Raw genomic sequence first — 18,456 nt, forward strand, 5'->3', positions numbered from 1 at the left:
AAACTATTCCACATTTTCTTAAGTGTGTGCCAAACTCATGACTCAAGTATTCTCCTCCACGATCTGATCGCAGGAACTTGATTTTCCTGTCATGTTGATTCTCAACCTCACTCTGAAATTCCTTGAACTTTTCAAAGGTCTCAGACTTGTGTTTCATTAAGTAGACATACCCATATCTACTCAAGTCATCAGTGAGGGTGAGAACATAACGATAGCCACCGCGAGCCTCAACACTCATTGGACCGCACACATCAGTATGTATGATTTCCAATAAGTTGGTTGCTCGCTCCATTGTTCCTGAGAACGGAGTCTTGGTCATTTTAGCCATGAGGCATGGTTCGCACGTGTCAAATGATTCGTAATCAAGAGACTCTAAAAGTCCATCAGCATGGAGCTTCTTTATGCGTTTGACACCTATGTGACCAAGGCGGCAGTGCCACAAGTATGTGGGACTATCATTATCAATCTTACATCTTTTGGTACTCACACTATGAACATGTGTAGCATTACGCTCGAGATTCATTAAGAATAAACCATTCACCATCGGAGCATGACCATAAAACATATCTCTCATATAAATAGAACAACCATTATTCTCGGATTTAAATGAGTAGCCATCTCGAATTAAACGAGATCCTGATACAATGTTCATGCTCAAAGCTGGCACTAAATAACAATTATTAAGGTTTAAAACTAATCCCGAAGGTAAATGTAGAGGTAGCGTGCCGACGGCGATCACATTGACCTTGGAACCATTCCCGACGCGCATCGTCACCTCGTCCTTTGCCAGTCTCCGCTTATTCCGCAGCTCCTGTTTTGAGTTACAAATGTGAGCAACCGCACCGGTATCAAATACCCAGGAGCTACTACGAGTACTGGTAAGGTACACATCAATTACATGTATATCACATATACCTTTCGTGATGCCGGCCTTCTTGTCCGCTAAGTATTTGGGGCAGTTCCGCTTCCAGTGACCACTTCCCTTGCAATAAAAGCACTCAGTCTCGGGCTTGGGTCCATTCTTTGGCTTCTTCCCGGCAGCTTGCTTGCCGGGCGCGGCAACTCCCTTGCCGTCCTTCTTGAAGGCTTTCTTACCCTTGCCCTTCTTGAACTTAGTGGTTTTATTCACCATCAACACTTGATGTTCCTTTTTGACTTCTACCTCTGCTGATTTCAGCATTGCAAATACTTCAGGAATGGTCTTTTCCATCCCCTGCATATTGAAGTTCATCACAAAGCTCTTGTAACTCGGTGGAAGCGACTGAAGGATTCTGTCAATGACCGCGTTATCCGGGAGATTAACTCCCAGCTGAGTCAAGCGGTTATGCAACCCAGACATAGTGAGTATGTGCTCACTGACAGAACTGTTTTCCTCCATCTTACAGCTGAAGAACTTGTCGGAGACTTGATATCTCTCGACCCGGGCATGAGCTTGGAAAACCATTTTCAGCTCTTCGAACATCTCATATGCTCCGTGTCTCTCAAAACGCTTTTGGAGCCCTGGCTCTAAGCTGTAAAGCATGCCGCACTGAACGAGGGAGTAGTCATCGGTACGTGCCTGCCAAGCGTTCATAACGTCTTGTTCTGCAGGGAGAACAGGTGCGTCACCTAGCGGTGCTTGTAGGACATAATCTTTCTTGGCAGCTATGAGGATGATCCTCAGGTTCCAGACCCAGTCCGTGTAGTTGCTGCCATCATCTTTCAGCTTGGTTTTCTCTAGGAACGCGTTGAAGTTGAGGACTACGTTGGCCATTTGATCTACAAGACATATTGTAAATATTTTTAGACTAAGTTCATGATAATTAAGTTCATCTAATCAAATTATTCAATGAACTCCCACTTAGATAGACATCCCTCCTGTAATCTAAGTATAACATGATCCGAGTTAACTAGGTCGTGTTCGATCATCACGTGAGACGGACTAGTCAACATCGGTGAACATCTTCATGTTGATCGCATCTTCTATACGACTCATGCTCGACCTTTCGGTCTTCTGTGTTCCGAGGCCATGTCTGTACATGCTAGGCTCGTCAAGTCAACCTAAGTGTTTGCATGTGTAAATCTGTCTTACACCCGTTGTATGTGAACGTTGGAATCTAACACCCGATCATCACGTGGTGCTTCGAAACAACGAACTGTCGCAACGGTGCACAGTTAGGGGGAACACTTTCTTGAAATTATTATGAGGGATCATCTTATTTACTACTGTCGTTCTAAGTAAACAAGATGCAGAAACATGATAAACATCACATGCAATCAAATAATAATAGTGACATGATATGGCCAATATCACATATCTCCTTTGATCTCCATCTTGGGGCTCCATGATCATCTTGTCACCGGCATGACACCATGATCTCCATCATCATGATCTCCATCATCGTGTCTCCATGAAGTTGCTCGCCAACTATTACTTCTACTACTATGGCTAACACGTTTAGCAATAAAGTAAAGTAATTTACATGGCGTTTCTCAATGACACGCAGGTCATACAAAAAATAAAGACAACTCCTATGGCTCCTGCCGGTTGTCATACTCATCGACATGCAAGTCGTGATTCCTATTACAATAGCATGAACATCTCATACATCACATATATATCATTCATCATTCATCACAACTTTGGCCATATCATATCACAAAGCACTTGCTGCAAAAACAAGTTAGACGTCCTCTAATTGTTGTTGCAAGTTTTACGTGGCTGAAATAGGGTTCTAACAAGAACGTTTTCTTACCTACGTGAAAGCCACAACGTGATTTGTCAACTTTTATTTACCCTTCATAAGGACCCTTTTCATCGAATCCGCTCCAACTAAAGTGGGAGAGACAGACACCCTCCAGCCACCTTATGCAACTTGTGCATGTTAGTCGGTGGAACCGGTCTCACGTAAGTGTACGTGTAAGGTTGGTCCGGGCCGCTTCATCCCACAATACCGTTGAAGCAAGATAAGACTAGTAGCGGCAAGAAAGTTGACAACATCAACGCCCACAACAAATTTTGTTCTACTCGTGCAAGAGAACTACGCATAGACCTAGCTCATGATGCCACTGTTGGGGAATGTTGCAGAAAACAAAAAATTTCCTACGGTTTCACCAAGATCCATCTAGGAGTTCATCTAGCAACGAGTGATCGGATAGCATCTACATACCTTTGTAGATCACGCGCGGAAGCGTTCAAAGAACGGGGATGAGGAAGGCGTACTCGACGTGATCCAAATCACCGAAGATCCTAGCGCCGAACGGACGGCACCTCCGCGTTCAACACACGTACGGTCAGCGTAACGTCTCCTTATTCTTGATCCAGCAAGGGGGAAGGAGAGGTTGAGGAAGATGGCTCCAGCAGCAGCACGACGGCATGGTGGTGGTGGAGCTGCAGTACTCCGGCAGGGCTTCGCCAAGCACTATGGAGGAGGAGGATGTGTTGGAGAGGGAGAGGGAGGCACCAAAGGCGTGGATTGAGAGGCCCTCCTTCGCCCACTATATATAGGGAGCCTAGGGGGGGCGCCGGCCCTAGGAGATCCAGTCTCCTAGGGGGGGCGGCGGCCAAGGGAGGAATCCGTCCTCCCCAAGGCACCTAGGAGGTGCCTTCCCCCTTTGGGACTCTTCCCTTCCTTATCTCTTGGCGCATGGGCCTCTTGGGGCTGGTGCCCTTGGCCCATATGGGCCAAGGCGCACCCCCTACAGCCCATGTGGCCCCCCGGGGCAGGTGGCCCCACCCGGTGGACCCCCGGGACCCTTTCGGTGGTCCCGGTACAATACCGGTGACCCCGAAACTTGTCCCGATGGCCGAAATAGCACTTCCTATATATAATTATTTACCTCCGGACCATTCCGGAACTCCTCGTGACGTCTAGGATCTCATCCGGGACTCCGAACAACATTTGGGTTACTGCATATACTTATCCCTACAACCCTAGCGTCACCGAACCTTAAGTGTGTAGACCCTACGGGTTCGGGAGACATGTAGACATGACCAAGATCGCTCTCCGGTCAATAACCAACAGCGGGATCTGGATACCCATGTTGGCTCCCACATGCTCCTCGATGATCTCATCGGATGAACCACGATGTTGAGGATTCAAGCAACCCCGTATACAATTCCCTTTGTCAATCGGTATGTTACTTGCCTGAGATCCGATCGTCAGTATCCCAATACCTCGTTCAATCTCGTTACCGGCAAGTCACTTTACTCGTACCATAATGCATGATCCCGTGACCAGACACTTGGTCACTTTGAGCTCATAATGATGATGCATTACCGAGTGGGCCCAGTGATACCTCTCCGTCATACGGAGTGACAAATCCCAGTCTTGATCCGTGTCAACCCAACAGACACTTTCGGAGATACCCGTAGTATACCTTTATAGTCACCCAGTTACGTTGTGACGTTTGGTACACCCAAAGCACTCCTACGGTATCCGGGAGTTACACGATCTCATGGTCTAAGGAAAAGATACTTGACATTGGAAAACTCTAGCAAACGAACTATACGATCTTATGCTATGTTTAGGATTGGGTCTTGTCCATCACATCATTCTCCTAATGATGTGATCCCATTATCAATGACATCCAATGTCCATAGTCAGGAAACCATGACTATCTGTTGATCAACGAGCTAGTCAACTAGAGGCTTACTAGGGACATGTTGGTGTCTATTATTCAAACATGTATTACGATTTCCGGATAACACAATTATAGCATGAATAAAGACAATTATCATGAACAAGGAAATATAATAATAATGCTTTTATTATTGCCTCTAGGGCATATTTCCAACAGTCTTCTCTTGTCATGGTCTTCAATGTGAATATCTTCATATACCACCTATGACTTCAATGTCTTCATACATTTTTAGGGGTCATCTCTGGTAGGAAAACCGAATCAATGAGGGACTTCTACCTGTGTTATCCTGCAATTCTCACAAACACATTAGTCCCTCAACTAGGTTTGTCGTCAATACTCCAAAACCAACTAGGGGTGGCACTAGATGCACTTACAATAATCTTCATTGTTTATCAGGATGCTTGGGTCAGCCTTGACATTGAAGGGAGGAACTTCATGAAACTTTTCATAATCTTCAGACATGTCTGTCTTGCCGTCCACTCCTAGGATGTCCCTTTTTCCTGAAAGAACTATGTGGCGCTTTGGCTCATCGTATGATGTATTCGCTTCCTTATCTTTTCTTTTTCTCAGTTTGGTAGACATGTCCTTCACATAGATAACCTGTGCCACATCATTGGCTAGGACGAACGGTTCGTCAATGTACCCAAGATTTTTCAGATCCACTGTTGTCATTCCGTACTGTGGGTCTACCTGTACCCCGCCGCCTAACAGATTGACCCATTTGCACTTAAACAAAGGGACCTTAAAATCAGGTCCGTAGCCAAGTTCCCATATGTCCACTATGTAACCATAATATGTATCCTTTCCGCTCTCGGTTGCTGCATCAAAGCGGACACCGCTGTTTTGGTTGGTGCTCTTTTGATCTTGGGCGATCGTGTAAAATGTATTCCCATTTATCTCGTATCCTTTGTAAGTCAATACAGTCAAAGATGGTCCCCTGGACAACAAGTACAACTCATCACAAACAGTGTTGTCACCTCTGAGACGTGTTTCCAACCAACTGCTGAAAGTCCTGATGTGTTCACATGTAATCCAGTCGTCGCACTGCTCCGGGTGTTTGGAGCGCAGACTATTCTTGTGTTCATCGACATACAGGGTCACCAAGGTAGAGTTCTGTAGAACTGTGTAGTGTGCTTGAGACCAAGAATATCCGTCCCTGCATATTATTGAGTCTCTTCCAAGAGTGCCTTTTCCAGTCAGTCTCCCCTCATACCACGATTTAGGGAGACCTATCTTGTTAAGGCCAGGAATGAAGTCAACACAAAACCCGATAACATCCTCTGTTTGATGGCCCATGGAGATGCTTCCTTCTGGCCTAGCGCGATTACGGACATATTTATTTAGGACTCCCATGAACCTCTCAAAGGGGAACATATTGTGTAGAAATACGGGCCCCAGGATGACAATCTCGTCGACTAGATGAATTAGGACGTGCGTCATGATATTGAAAAAGGATGGTGGGAACACCAGCTCGAAACTGACAAGACATTGCGCCACATCACTCCTTAGCCTTGGTACGATTTCTGGATCGATCACCTTCTGAGAGATTGCATTGAGGAATGCACATAGCTTCACAATGGCTAATCGGACGTTTTCCGGTAGAAGCCCCCTCAATGCAACCGGAAGCAGTTGCGTCATAATAACGTGGCAGTCATGAGACTTTAGGTTCTGAAACTTTTTCTCTGGCATATTTATTATTCCCTTTATATTCGACGAGAAGCCAGTCGTGACCTTCATACTGAGCAGGCATTCAAAAAAGATTTCTTTCTCTTCTTTCGTAAGAGCGTAGCTGGCAGGACCTTTATACTGCTTCGGAGGCATGCCGTCTTTTTCGTGCAAACGTTGCAGGTCCTCCCGTGCCTCAGGTGTATCTTTTGTCTTCCCATACACGCCCAAGAAGCCTAGCAGGTTCACGCAAAGGTTCTTCGTCATGTGCATCACGTCGATTGAGGAGCGGACCTCTAGGTCTTTCCAGTAGGGTAGGTCCCAAAATATAGATTTCTTCTTCCACATGGGTGTGTGTCCTCAGCGTCATTCGGAACAGCTAGTCCACTGGGACCCTTTTCAAAGATTACGTAGTGTAAATCATTGACCATAGCAAGCACGTGATCACCAGTGCGCATGGCGGGCTTCTTCCGGTGATCTGCCTCGCCTTTGAAATGCTTGCCTTTCTTTCGACATTGATGGTTGGTCGAAAGAAATCGACGATGGCCCAGGTACACATTCTTCCTGCATTTGTCCAGGTATATACTTTCAGTGTCATCTAAACAGTGCGTGCATGCGTGGTATCCTTTGTTTGTCTGTCCTGAAAGGTTACTGAGAGCGGACCAATCGTTGATGGTCACGAACAGCAACGCCTTAAGGTTAAATTCCTCCTGTCTGTGCTCATCCCACGTACGTACACCATTTTCATTCCACAGCTGTAAAAGTTCTTCAACTAATGGCCTTAGGTACACATCAATTTCGTTGCCGGGTTGCTTAGGGCCTTGGATGAGAACTGGCATCATAATGAACTTCCGCTTCATGCACATCCAAGGAGGAAGGTTATACATACATAGAGTCACGGGCCAGGTGCTGTGATTGCTGCTCTGCTCCTCGAAAGGATTAATGCCATCCGCGCTTAAAGCAAACCATACATTCCTTGGGTCTTTTGCAAACTCATCCCAGTACTTTCTCTCGATTTTTCTCCACTGCGACCCGTCAGCCGGTGCTCTCAACTTCACATCTTTCTTTCGGTTCTCACTGTGCCATCGCATCAACTTGGCATGCTCTTCGTTTTTGAACAGACGTTTCAACCGTGGTATTATAGGAGCATACCACATCACCTTCGCAGGAACCCTCTTGCTGGGGGGCTCGCCGTCAACATCACCAGGGTCATCTCGTCTGATCTTATACCGCAATGCACCGCATACCGGGCATGCGTTCAGATCCTTGTATGCACCGCGGTAGAGGATGCAGTCATTAGGGCATGCATGTATCTTCTCCACCTCCAATCCTAGAGGGCATACGACCTTCTTTGCTGCGTATGTACTGTCGGGCAATTCGTTATCCTTTGGAAGCTTCTTCTTCAATATTTTCAGTAGCTTCTCAAATCCTTTGTCAGCCACAACATTCTCTGCCTTCCACTGCAGCAATTCCAGTACGGTACCGAGCTTTGTGTTGCCATCTTCGCAATTGGGGTATAACCCTTTTTTGTGATCCTCTAACATGCGATCGAACTTCAGCTTCTCCTTTTGACTAATGCATTGTGTCCTTGCATCGACAATGACCCGGCGGAGATCATCATCATCGGGCACATCGTCTGGTTCCTCTTGATCTTCAGCAGCTTCACCCATTGCAGCATCATTGGGCACATCGTCTAGTTCCTCTTGATCTTCACCAGCTCCCCCCGTTGCAGCATCACCGTATTCAGGGGGCACATAGTTGTCATCGTAGTCTTCTTCTTCGCCGTCTTCCATCATAAACCCTATTTCTCCGTGCCTCGTCCAAACATTATAGTGTGGCATGAAACCCTTGTAAAGCAGGTGGGAGTGAAGGATTTTCCGGTTAGAGTAAGACCTCGTATTCCCACATTCAGTGCATGGACAACACATAAAACCATTCTGCTTGTTTGCCTCAGCCGCATCGAGAAACTCGTGCACGCCCTTAATGTACTCACGGGTGTGTCTGTCACCGTACATACATTGCCGGTTCATCTGCGTGCATTATATATAATTAAGTGTCCAAATTAATAGAAGTTCATCATCACATTAAAACCAAAGTGCATACATAGTTCTCATCTAATAAAATATAGCTCTCCAGAGCATCTAATTAATTAAACCATACATTGAAACTATGTAAAACATTTCAATGCGAAAACAAATGCGATCATAATCGCAACCAAGGTAACAATTTATCCAACGGCATAATGATACCAAGCCTCGGTATGAATGGCATATTTTCTAATCTTTCTAATCTTCAAGCGCATTGCATCCATCTTGATCTTGTGATCATCAACGACATCCGCAACATGCAACTCCAATATCATCTTCTCCTCCTCAATTTTTTTATTTTTCCTTCAACAAATTGTTTTCTTCTTCAACTAAATTTAACCTCTCGACAATAGGGTCGGTTGGCATTTCCGATTCACATACATCCTAGATAAATAAAATCTATGTCACGTTGGTCGGCATAATTTTCATAAACAATAAATGAACCAATAGTTATAAAGATAATATACATACCACATCCGAATCATAGACAGGACGAGGGCCGACGGGGGCGGATACCAAAACCATCGCACTATATAAGATGCAATAATAAATGTAAGAAAATGATACAAGTATCTATCTAAACATACAAGTAAGAATATTTTTCCTTTCAGAAAGAAGATAAGAACAAGAGGCTCACCACGGTGGTGTCGGTGATGAGATCGGCGCGGGTGATCGACGGTGGTGAAGACGGGGATGGGGCGTGACGGACCGCTAAATCTAGACAAATCTCGAGGAAAATGGAGCTTGAAGGTCGAGCTTCGAGAGGAGAAAGCTTAAGTAGTGTGGCTCGGGCATTCCATCGAACACCTCATGTGCATAGGAGGTGAGCTAGAGCACCACAAAGCCCTCTCCCCCTTGGCCAGAGAAAAACAGAGCACTGGGGTGCTCTGCTCGCGAGCGAGGGGTAAATATAGGCACCTCATTGGTCCCGGTTGGTGACATGAGCCGGGACTAAAGGGGAGCCTTTGGTCCCGGTTCAAGCCACCAACCGGGACCAATGGTGGTGGGCCAGGAGCGAGGCCCATTGGTCCCGGTTCATCCCACCAACCGGGACCAAAAGGTCCAGATGAACCGGGACCAATGGCCCACGTGGCCCGGCCGGCCCCCTGGGCTCACGAACCGGGACCAATGCCCACATTGGTCCCGGTTCTAGACTGAACCGGGACTAATGGGCTGACCCGGCCTGGACCAAAGCCCTGTTTTCTACTAGTGGACATTCACACTCGTCCAATGGTGCAGATCATTGATCAAGACGTCCCTGGGTACCATCCGACGATGGGTGAAATTATAGGTTGAAAGATCTTTGTACAACAAAAACATGATCCTCATCATCCTCTACCCTGATTGGGCATCAGGTTGCACTTTCTTTTTTTAAATTGCGTGCAGTTTTCCTTTCTTTGCCGGAGATAAGTTCGGTTCAAAGAGTTCACACTCTCATTTTGCATTACTAGTACCATTTAACAACAGAACAAATCATGCAACTTCCTAAACATGTAACCTGTAAGAAAACTCCCCAATCCATAGAACAAATTTAAAACTAGACAAAACTTTAACAATCATTTCTAAACTATCATTTCATTAAAGTGATTTCCGATTACTTTTTTACTCTTCAAGACAAGGGCATGTTGTGTTTCTTAAAAACAAACATGTCACGACGTGTCAAATATGGAGCAACACTATTCATATGTACAAACTTTATAAAAATGTTTATGTATTAGTTCAATCTACTATCAGTTAGCTGAAATCAATGGAGTAGTTGCCAATCCAAATAAAGTACTCCTTCGATCCAAAATAAGTGTCGTTGGTTTGTACCAACGACACTTATTTTGAATCGGAGGGGGTAGTATGTAAAGATTTTGTAGAAGTTTTACGTAAAAATAGGATTTCCAGATGTTATGGGCAAGTTGCCGCACGGCTTGGGCAATCAGAAAGGAGGAACTGCGGTGCTGCCTGGGTACGGTGAACATACACCAACATTAGGCACAATGAATTCAACGATATCCTCAGTTATAGCGGGCAACCTGTGATTGATTGGTTGGTTTGATTAGGGAAATCCAAGCAATAGCCCCTACATCACGTCCTAGATTAGCTACAAACATGGTTAAAAATGATTTGGCGGATGAACTTACGTGCAGGTGCAGGGAAAGGTGGTGGCGGATCCCATGTCAGGCGGAAGCCATCGGCATAGTTTTGAATAGCCGGCTATAGCTCGGCTATAGCCTTTTCAGCAGGGTGTCGCTAAATGCTCGTCTTCATGAATAGCCCGTTATAGCTCCACTATAGCTGATTTGGAGGCTCGCCGCTATTTTTCATAGCCCGCTACTTAAAACTTTGGCCATCGGTGATGAACTGCTCGTAGTCAGTCGTGTTTGTCACACCCGACGTGGCCATCACCGGCACGATGACAGTGTCACAACCTTTCAGAGCATAACCGGAGTAATTCCCGGTCGCGTCGGAACGCATGCCAACACGAACAAACATGTTGCTCCCGTTCCCACACCTCAGGCTCGTCCGCACCAGCTCTTTGTCCCGGCGTGCCACAGCCGCTGCTGCGGCCTCCTCCGTGCAATTGTACACTGACGAGGTTCTGGTTGGCGGTGTTGATCCTAAACGGACGGGCCAGTTTGACGGAGGTGTTCCAAATCGGTACATGGCAGCTGTTGGAGCCTAACAAAAATTTCTGCATGCCATAATCAACGACACGCAAGTTGTCTTCCTCGTAAGAGATGTTGATGATTGGAGAGCCTAATCCGAAGGGCGTAGAGGTCCGTAGATAGGGAGTGTTGTTAAAGCAAGTGACCTCATAGTCAGGGGAAGGGCATGGTCTTCCTGTCTCCCAGTTGGTGAGCCAGAATGGGTAGGAGATGCTCAGGTCGCCGCATGTCTTGGGCGAGCCCGAGCAGCCTTCTCCTTGCTGCTCCTCAGCCGCCACGACGGCTAGCATCAGTGCTAGCCATAGGGCCGAGAAGAACTGGCAGCTCGGAGACATGGCAGAAGAAGATTTGGATAGATTGCAGTGAGCAACAAAGGGCCGACTGGATCTGTTTGTCATGGGCAATGGGAACCTACATGTAAGCGAGAATACCACATGGTGGAAGCACGAACCATATATAGAGGGCAGCCGAGTGGAGTACTATTGGTGGGAACATTTGACTGGCAAATCAGGGCAAGATCACCGTCCAAAAATTCCCACCCAGTGACCCTTGGACTGGTAAGCAATGAGTTCTAATATTTCCGGGCAAACCATTTAACCATGACCAAGACCTCCATGGTGTGACGGGTAAGCTTTAGGCTGGTTTTTTCGGTTCTGGCTACTTCATGCTCTTGTTGCCTAGCTAGCTAGATTCTAATATTGGCACAACATTCACACTTGGTAGGTAACAAAATCCAATACAAAAAGAAGTTCCTCTGCCCTGATCTGTCACTGGATCGCACAATTTAGAAATTACATCCAAATTTCATTGTTTGCATGGGAGAAGTCAAGTTCAAACTGAGAGATCACACATTTATTTTGCTGTATTTAATTTTCTAACGTGCAACTTGGTTGAGTTAGAGATAATGATTTCTCGGAGCAAAATATGCAAACAATTTCAAGGAATGGCTACCTAGCCAATAATGTAGCTTCTTATGCCCATTTCTTCCCTTTTCCTTTTTAATTTATCTATCCGTACACACCACTCTTTTAAATATATACATATTTTTCTTTTTTTGAAAAGGGGATAACAACGGCCTCTGCGTCATATGATGCACGCAGCCATAAATATATACAATTTGCAGTGGTGATTTTTTCTACTATTTCCATTCAAAACAAGTGTGAAACTTTTCTACGCAAATGAATTTCAAAACAATTGTGTAGGATCTCAATCCTCAGATTTTGTTCCGGTACATTAGATAAAATTGCTTGATTGGCATTTTTTGTTTTCTATGGGAAACTTAGCTTGAAGGAAAAGAATTCTCACCGCGGCAAAGCTCTTGGAAAATTCCATTTTGTTTATGACAAATATGGTAAGGCATGTACCTTTTTTTTCTTTTTAAAGGTGTTGTGGTTATTTACTTATGTTTTCAAGTTAATCATATGTGCAATGATATGTAAATTATAATTTCTCAAATACTCCTAGAAAAGGAGCATGCATTTTGGGGGGTTACAAGGATGCACACCCACTCAAAAATACTTATATTCAAAGAGGCCTTGTCAGCCCATCACCAGTCCACCAGGGATAAGGCTCAAAAGTGAAATAAAAAGACAAATAGGCCCATTTACCTCTATGTCTGAAAGCTTTGACCAGATTACTGCAATGGATGATGCCAATTTGGGCCATAGTGCCGACTTGAGAAGATTAAGAGTTTACACAAAATGTTACTAAAAAAGGAGTTTACACAAACTAGTTAGATACCCGTGTGTGCAATGGAACAAATTTGTTCTAGTGGTTCAACATAGAATATTTTTGATTCAGTTCCCCTAAAAAGAAGGAAAATTTTGATTGAGTTGAGATTGAGATATGTTGTGGGAAGGTAATTCATAGGCAAATATAATGAAAGATATGATGAGATTGAGATTGTATAGGCACAACTATGTAAGTTGATTTTGTTGTTTACTTGCAAGGGATTTCTTCCCCCGAAGAAACGAGGAGGTGAGGGCCAGTTTGAAAAAAAATAATCGGTGGAAGCAATGAAAGCAAAAGCAGCAAACACCCCTTTAATAATAGGAGACTAAGAGATCACTAGCGGATCCCCTAAACTCGATCTTTCAACGCCTTTTTCCAGATCTTCCCTTTTTCCTATCTTCAAAAAAAAAATCCTACGAGCAGATCTCCTAAACTTAATCCCCAAACCAACTCGACCCACAAAGAAGCCTCTAATAATCTTTGGCTTCCTTCTTCATTCCGCGTGGCTAACAACGATTACTCGGCACTATGTGATGTCCATGAGCAAGATAGGGCCTAGGATAGATGATCTGCACAAGTAACTTGAGAGAGGCTCACCGAGCGCGACATACACGTGCAACGAAGGAGTTGAGAATGTAGGTGAAATCCATCCTTCATGGGACATTGTTTGAGAACTTCTTCATTTGAAAGGGTGCTTCTCCTCTTCCGTCTTCCACTGACACATGGCATTGTCCAAAACACAACGAATCATCAAAATCGGTAATGGTCGGGCGGTTGTCATTGTTCTGTCTACATAAGGTGAGTTCTTCGTCTGTAGGTGCCCGGTGCGACGCCAGGACGGGATATTGTTTTCGTGCAATTATAGTTTGAGAGGATCTAGCGGATGCTCTAACAAAAGCCACTTGCTGTGCACCAGCTCCACTTGTCCAATGATGCACACGTCTACGTACCTAATGACCGCACTAGTTTACATGCCTGCCACAACCGAAGCATCTGGCAAGTACCACACCTAATAATACTCGATCCTTTTGTGAATGACACTAACAATGACGGATTACTTATATGATATTAGTATATGATACTATCTTCTTAATGTATGGTATCATAGGTTAATATGTATGACAGGGTGTGCGCTGTCTCGTCAGCGGCCTGATATCTACCGGAAAGAAGCAGAAAAGCCAAAGGTGAAATCTCCATGGGGTCTACGGAAGATCGGGACAGCATTGGCCAACGACAAGATGCCACCAGCCCACCATGCAGCGAAATGCAATGAACCAGGGAAAATAAACAGACTAATCAAACGAGCATGTGCCGATATGGCTATCCGCGTCAGCACGCGCTGATTGGCTCGTAACTGTGGTACAGTAGATATAGTAGAGGGAAGTGGCGGCGTGGGCGGACTCACCGGCGCATGTCAGGCCGCGCAGCCTCCCGTCACCAGGGCAGAGGCATCCGAACGCCGCGTTCGCGTTGCTGTACCGGCACTGGCCACCGGTCGCGATGCAGGCGGGGCAGTCGCCGATGCCGGCGCCTGCCCAGTCCAGCAGGAACCCGGCCTTCAGGAGCCGGGTGTAGTTGGCCACCGTGGACATCGCCGCCTCCGTCCCGAGCACCGGCAGGTAATTGTACGTGCAGGTCCCGGTGTCGATCGCCGGCGGCCTGTCCCGGTCGTAGCTCCCGCCGAGGTACGGAAGATGGGCTTGCCGCAGGTGGGCACGCCGGTGGCGTTCACGTACTGGGGCCCGCGCGGCTCCGTCCCGTTCTTGCAGTCGGAGAGGAAGCACAGGGCCTGGTTCGTGGGGCTGATGTTGAACGGGCTGAGGGCTAGGCTGGACGAGACGTTGAAGTCGGCGCGGCACACGCCGTCCGTGCCCGAGGCGACCCTGTTGTGGTAGACGACGAAGGAGCGGGTGGCATAGTCGATGCTGTGGACGTGGATGGGGGAGCCGCTCATGGAAGCCGTGGTGTTGCCGTCGATGCACCAGAGCTCGAAGGTCGGGTGGCCGCAGGAGGGCTCAGGCAGGGGTCGGCGGGGCGCGCCGAGCCAGAACGGGTACTTGATGGTGAAGTTCCCGCACGCCACCGGCTCGCACTCGGCGGCGTCCACCACATAGACACACCGGAGGAGGAGGAACGAGGCCAGGATGACCACCGCCGGAGGCATGAGACGCGCGGCCATCTAGCTATGTCTCTTGGTTGCGATGCGAATCAATGGAGTCTATGGGAGTGGATGATGTGTAGAAGCTAACTAGGTGGACGAAAGGGAAATGCGAATTGTATGGCTTTGTCTGACTGATCTTTTTCTATACGTTGGAAATTTTTATTTTATCAACACGAGTGGGAAACCGGTGCTGCCTCTTGACTTTTGTGGGTTGGAAGAGCAAAAGAAAGCTCTAGTTTGCGGTTCTAATTACTGATTTTTGAGCTGTGTATATGGTTCTGAATTTGTGATTGTGATGCTCATGTTGCAGGTAATTAAATTCTTGGTCATGTCATATGTGCCGGCATGCCGCATATGTGGATAACTATCGATGATCATGTCCCTATGTGAGATACTAGTAAAAGGTTGGTGATGTCTGATCAGGAGGGAGGCAGAAGAAAGTCATGCAAGGATCATTTTGTAGGTGGAAGATGGAACTACCTTGTACCAAAAGCATATGACAGCAGTAGAGATTTGGGGCCTCACAAGCTAGATACAGTACTTTCAAACTGAAAGTGTTTTCTTATGACAGAAATTATAGTTAACATTTAGATGTACCAAATGACACACGATTCACTTATGGGCTTTGCTAATTTCCGACCGTTCTGTTTTTAGGAAACAGATACGAACAGCCAAGCGTACGCGCATGCAGGCGAACAAATTTTGAGCCCGCCAGACTCGCCGTGCTAATTAGCTCCAATTGATTTAATTCAGTATGCATGCATGCATGTGAGGCGAAAATGATAATGTCAGCAAAGATTTCAACAAAATTTAAAATTCAAAATGTTTTATAGCTCAAATCATTGCTCTGATCGAAAAATTGTTTTCATATAGACGATTCGTCGCGGCGAGACCTTCACAACTGGATCTCATGTCGCCTCTTTTGGTTTCTTTGTTGGATCTCACATGTTTTTTCTTTTTTCTCCGATTTTCTTGTTTTTCATTTCTTGTCTTTTTTGTTTCTTTTTTCCATTTTCACTATGTTGCAAATACAAGATGCACATTTTTTTAAGTTTTTAACACTTTTTGAATACATGATCAATATTTTCCAAATATACGGTGAATATTTCAATGGGAATAAATAGTTTTTCACACACGATGTATATTTTTTTGTATACATTAGGAACATTTTTATATACATGTTTAACATTTACTAAATGCACAATTAACTGTATTTAAGTATATATTTTTGGTGTCTACTTTTATCCAATGTATGTTGTACAATTTTTGAACACACCAGGAACTTTTTTATACATGTATAACATTTTTTAAATACATGATCAATATTTTTTCATACACATTGTATATTTATTTGATATATTTTTCGTATGCACGAGAAACATTTTTCTATACAGATTTCACATTTTTTTACTGCTTGATTAACATTTCTAGATACATGATCAAATTTTTTCATACACATTGTATACATGATACACATTTTTCTATACATGTTTAGCCAAAGAGGATTACTCACACATCGCAATTGAATCACAGATGAGAGACATTGTAGATGAGTTTACTTGAAGATGAACGATTAACCGTCTTATAATGTCGTTTATTGCAATGTGGTCTTAATTATAAGTATTGATCTTATGAAGATGGAGATGGAGATTGTGGCGGAGAGAGCCTTCTAGGAATCCGAATATCCAATTCTGAGCTCGGGCTCATCTGCACCTGGTCAAGAAACAATTCATAAAAAAATTTAAAAAATCCAAATATTTTGTGCAAGGTAGATACTTTGGTGCGTGAGGTGCGCTCCAGATTTCAAAGCATTTGGACATTCGAGTAGCACTCAGCAAAAAAGACAAATTGGGTCAGAACAATATATGAACAGTACACTTTTTGACAGACCCCAAATTTGTCTTTTTTGCCGAGAGCTACTCAGATGTCCAAATGATTTGAAATTTGAAGCAAACATCATGCACCAAATTATCTACCATGCCAAAAAAAGGAATTTTTTGAATTTTTCTAGTTTTTGTTTTGATTTTTTTGCTCAGCGCAGGTGCAGATGATCCTGGAAGCCAAAACGCCTCACTCCTAGGAATCCTCCTTCTCCTTTATATAGTGTGGATTGGCGGAATAGGGAGTCGAGGACACCTCATTGCGAATTGGACTTGGCCTAATACAAAAGGTTTGTGTTCTGACGTCACGAAGGCGGTGGCACCTCATACTACCGTTGACACACTCTTCTTTGTTAGCTTGTGGGCAATGCCCAGATGGTAGTTTTTTCATGTCTTATGCTAACTGTTCTAAGAAAAATGTAAGAAATCTTGTCTTATGGTGGTTACAATCATAAAATGTTCTCACACTGGGTAATCTCTTCATCCGCCTCACAAAACTAAACAAAAACAAATATTCATCTGCCTTAGAAAAAGGAAAAAATTGTTCTTCTGCTAGAGGATCTGTTATGTTGTACAAAATCTAGTGAAAAGATGTCAAACAATTGCCACGCCTTGCAGAATCTACATAATCTAGTTAGATATGCCAATCTTACAAAAAAGAAGTATTACTTAATAATTTCCTTAAAAAAAATATATTTCTTTTCTATTTCTCTTTGGCAAATCAGCTATTACTAGACTTACACTATTTGACCCTAGTTGCATTTTTATGCACACGTGTAATTCTGGGGGTTCTATTTGCAAAGTTCAGGGACTTGTGTGTATTTTTTTTCATTTCTTTCGGGTGCTCTTTTGTAGTAATTTGTATTGCGCTTTGATAATGTGTCTTTCTCGGAGTAAAGCTGGTTTACAGAACGATCCAACACGGTCTTTTTCGGAGTAAAGCTGGTTTACGGAACAATGCAACACGGCAATTTGTGATTGGGCGTTAGTTTAGATACTCAGCCCATCCCCCTGAAAATCGCCCCTTAAAGTTGCCCATAATGTGGAGTATGATACTACTTTCTAATGCAAAGTATCATAAATTAGTATCTTATATTGCTTTATTAATTATCATACATGACACAAAGGAGTACTATAACATTTAATATGATACGGTATCACGATATGATACCATATCCTCTCCTTACTTATTTAATTGTGTCACATTATAAAAATATTTAGTTGACATATATAATATCGCTTATGATACTTCATTGCGACCAACCTAATTGCATGTTGTTCTAGCATTTTTTCCGTCTTTCCAGACACTTTCCCTGCTAAAAAATAAAGATGCATTTTTGGCACACAAATAGTCAAACACCCAAATACGGTTCCGCGCAGAGAATAGAATTTTAGGGGTTGTTTGGTTCCTAGTCACACCTTGCTACACTTTGCAACACCCAACCTTAGGCAAGTTTGACCAAGTTAGGTAGGTGTTTGGTTTTAGCCACACTTAAGGCAAATAATTTTTTATGAGCAATGAGACCCACATGTCATAGACACAAAAAATATGAGAAGATTCCCTTAGGCAAGCCAAAATGTGGCTAACAATTTGAGCAACTCAACTAGGACAAGTATAGCAAATGTGGCAAAAATCATGTGGCAATGTACGGCAA

At 44.4% G+C, this 18,456-nt stretch overlaps 2 pseudogenes across 1 annotated transcript; both read right to left on the reverse strand.

Annotated features, from left to right (window-relative positions):
- Window positions 1–8,518: 8,518 nt before the first annotated feature.
- Window positions 8,519–15,132, reverse strand: LOC125530684 (LEAF RUST 10 DISEASE-RESISTANCE LOCUS RECEPTOR-LIKE PROTEIN KINASE-like 1.2; annotated as a pseudogene). Its single transcript, XR_015618017.1, has 3 exons — window positions 14,166–15,132; window positions 8,847–8,904; window positions 8,519–8,759 (listed from the first exon to the last, which is right to left on the reverse strand). The product of XR_015618017.1 is annotated as an LEAF RUST 10 DISEASE-RESISTANCE LOCUS RECEPTOR-LIKE PROTEIN KINASE-like 1.2 (transcript).
- Window positions 8,991–14,047, reverse strand: LOC147978047 (uncharacterized; annotated as a pseudogene).
- Window positions 15,133–18,456: the final 3,324 nt, after the last annotated feature.

This window comes from Triticum urartu, chromosome 3A, assembly GCF_056163025.1.
Source record: "Triticum urartu cultivar PI428250 chromosome 3A, HENAU_Tu73, whole genome shotgun sequence".
Classification (NCBI taxonomy): domain Eukaryota; kingdom Viridiplantae; phylum Streptophyta; class Magnoliopsida; order Poales; family Poaceae; genus Triticum; species Triticum urartu.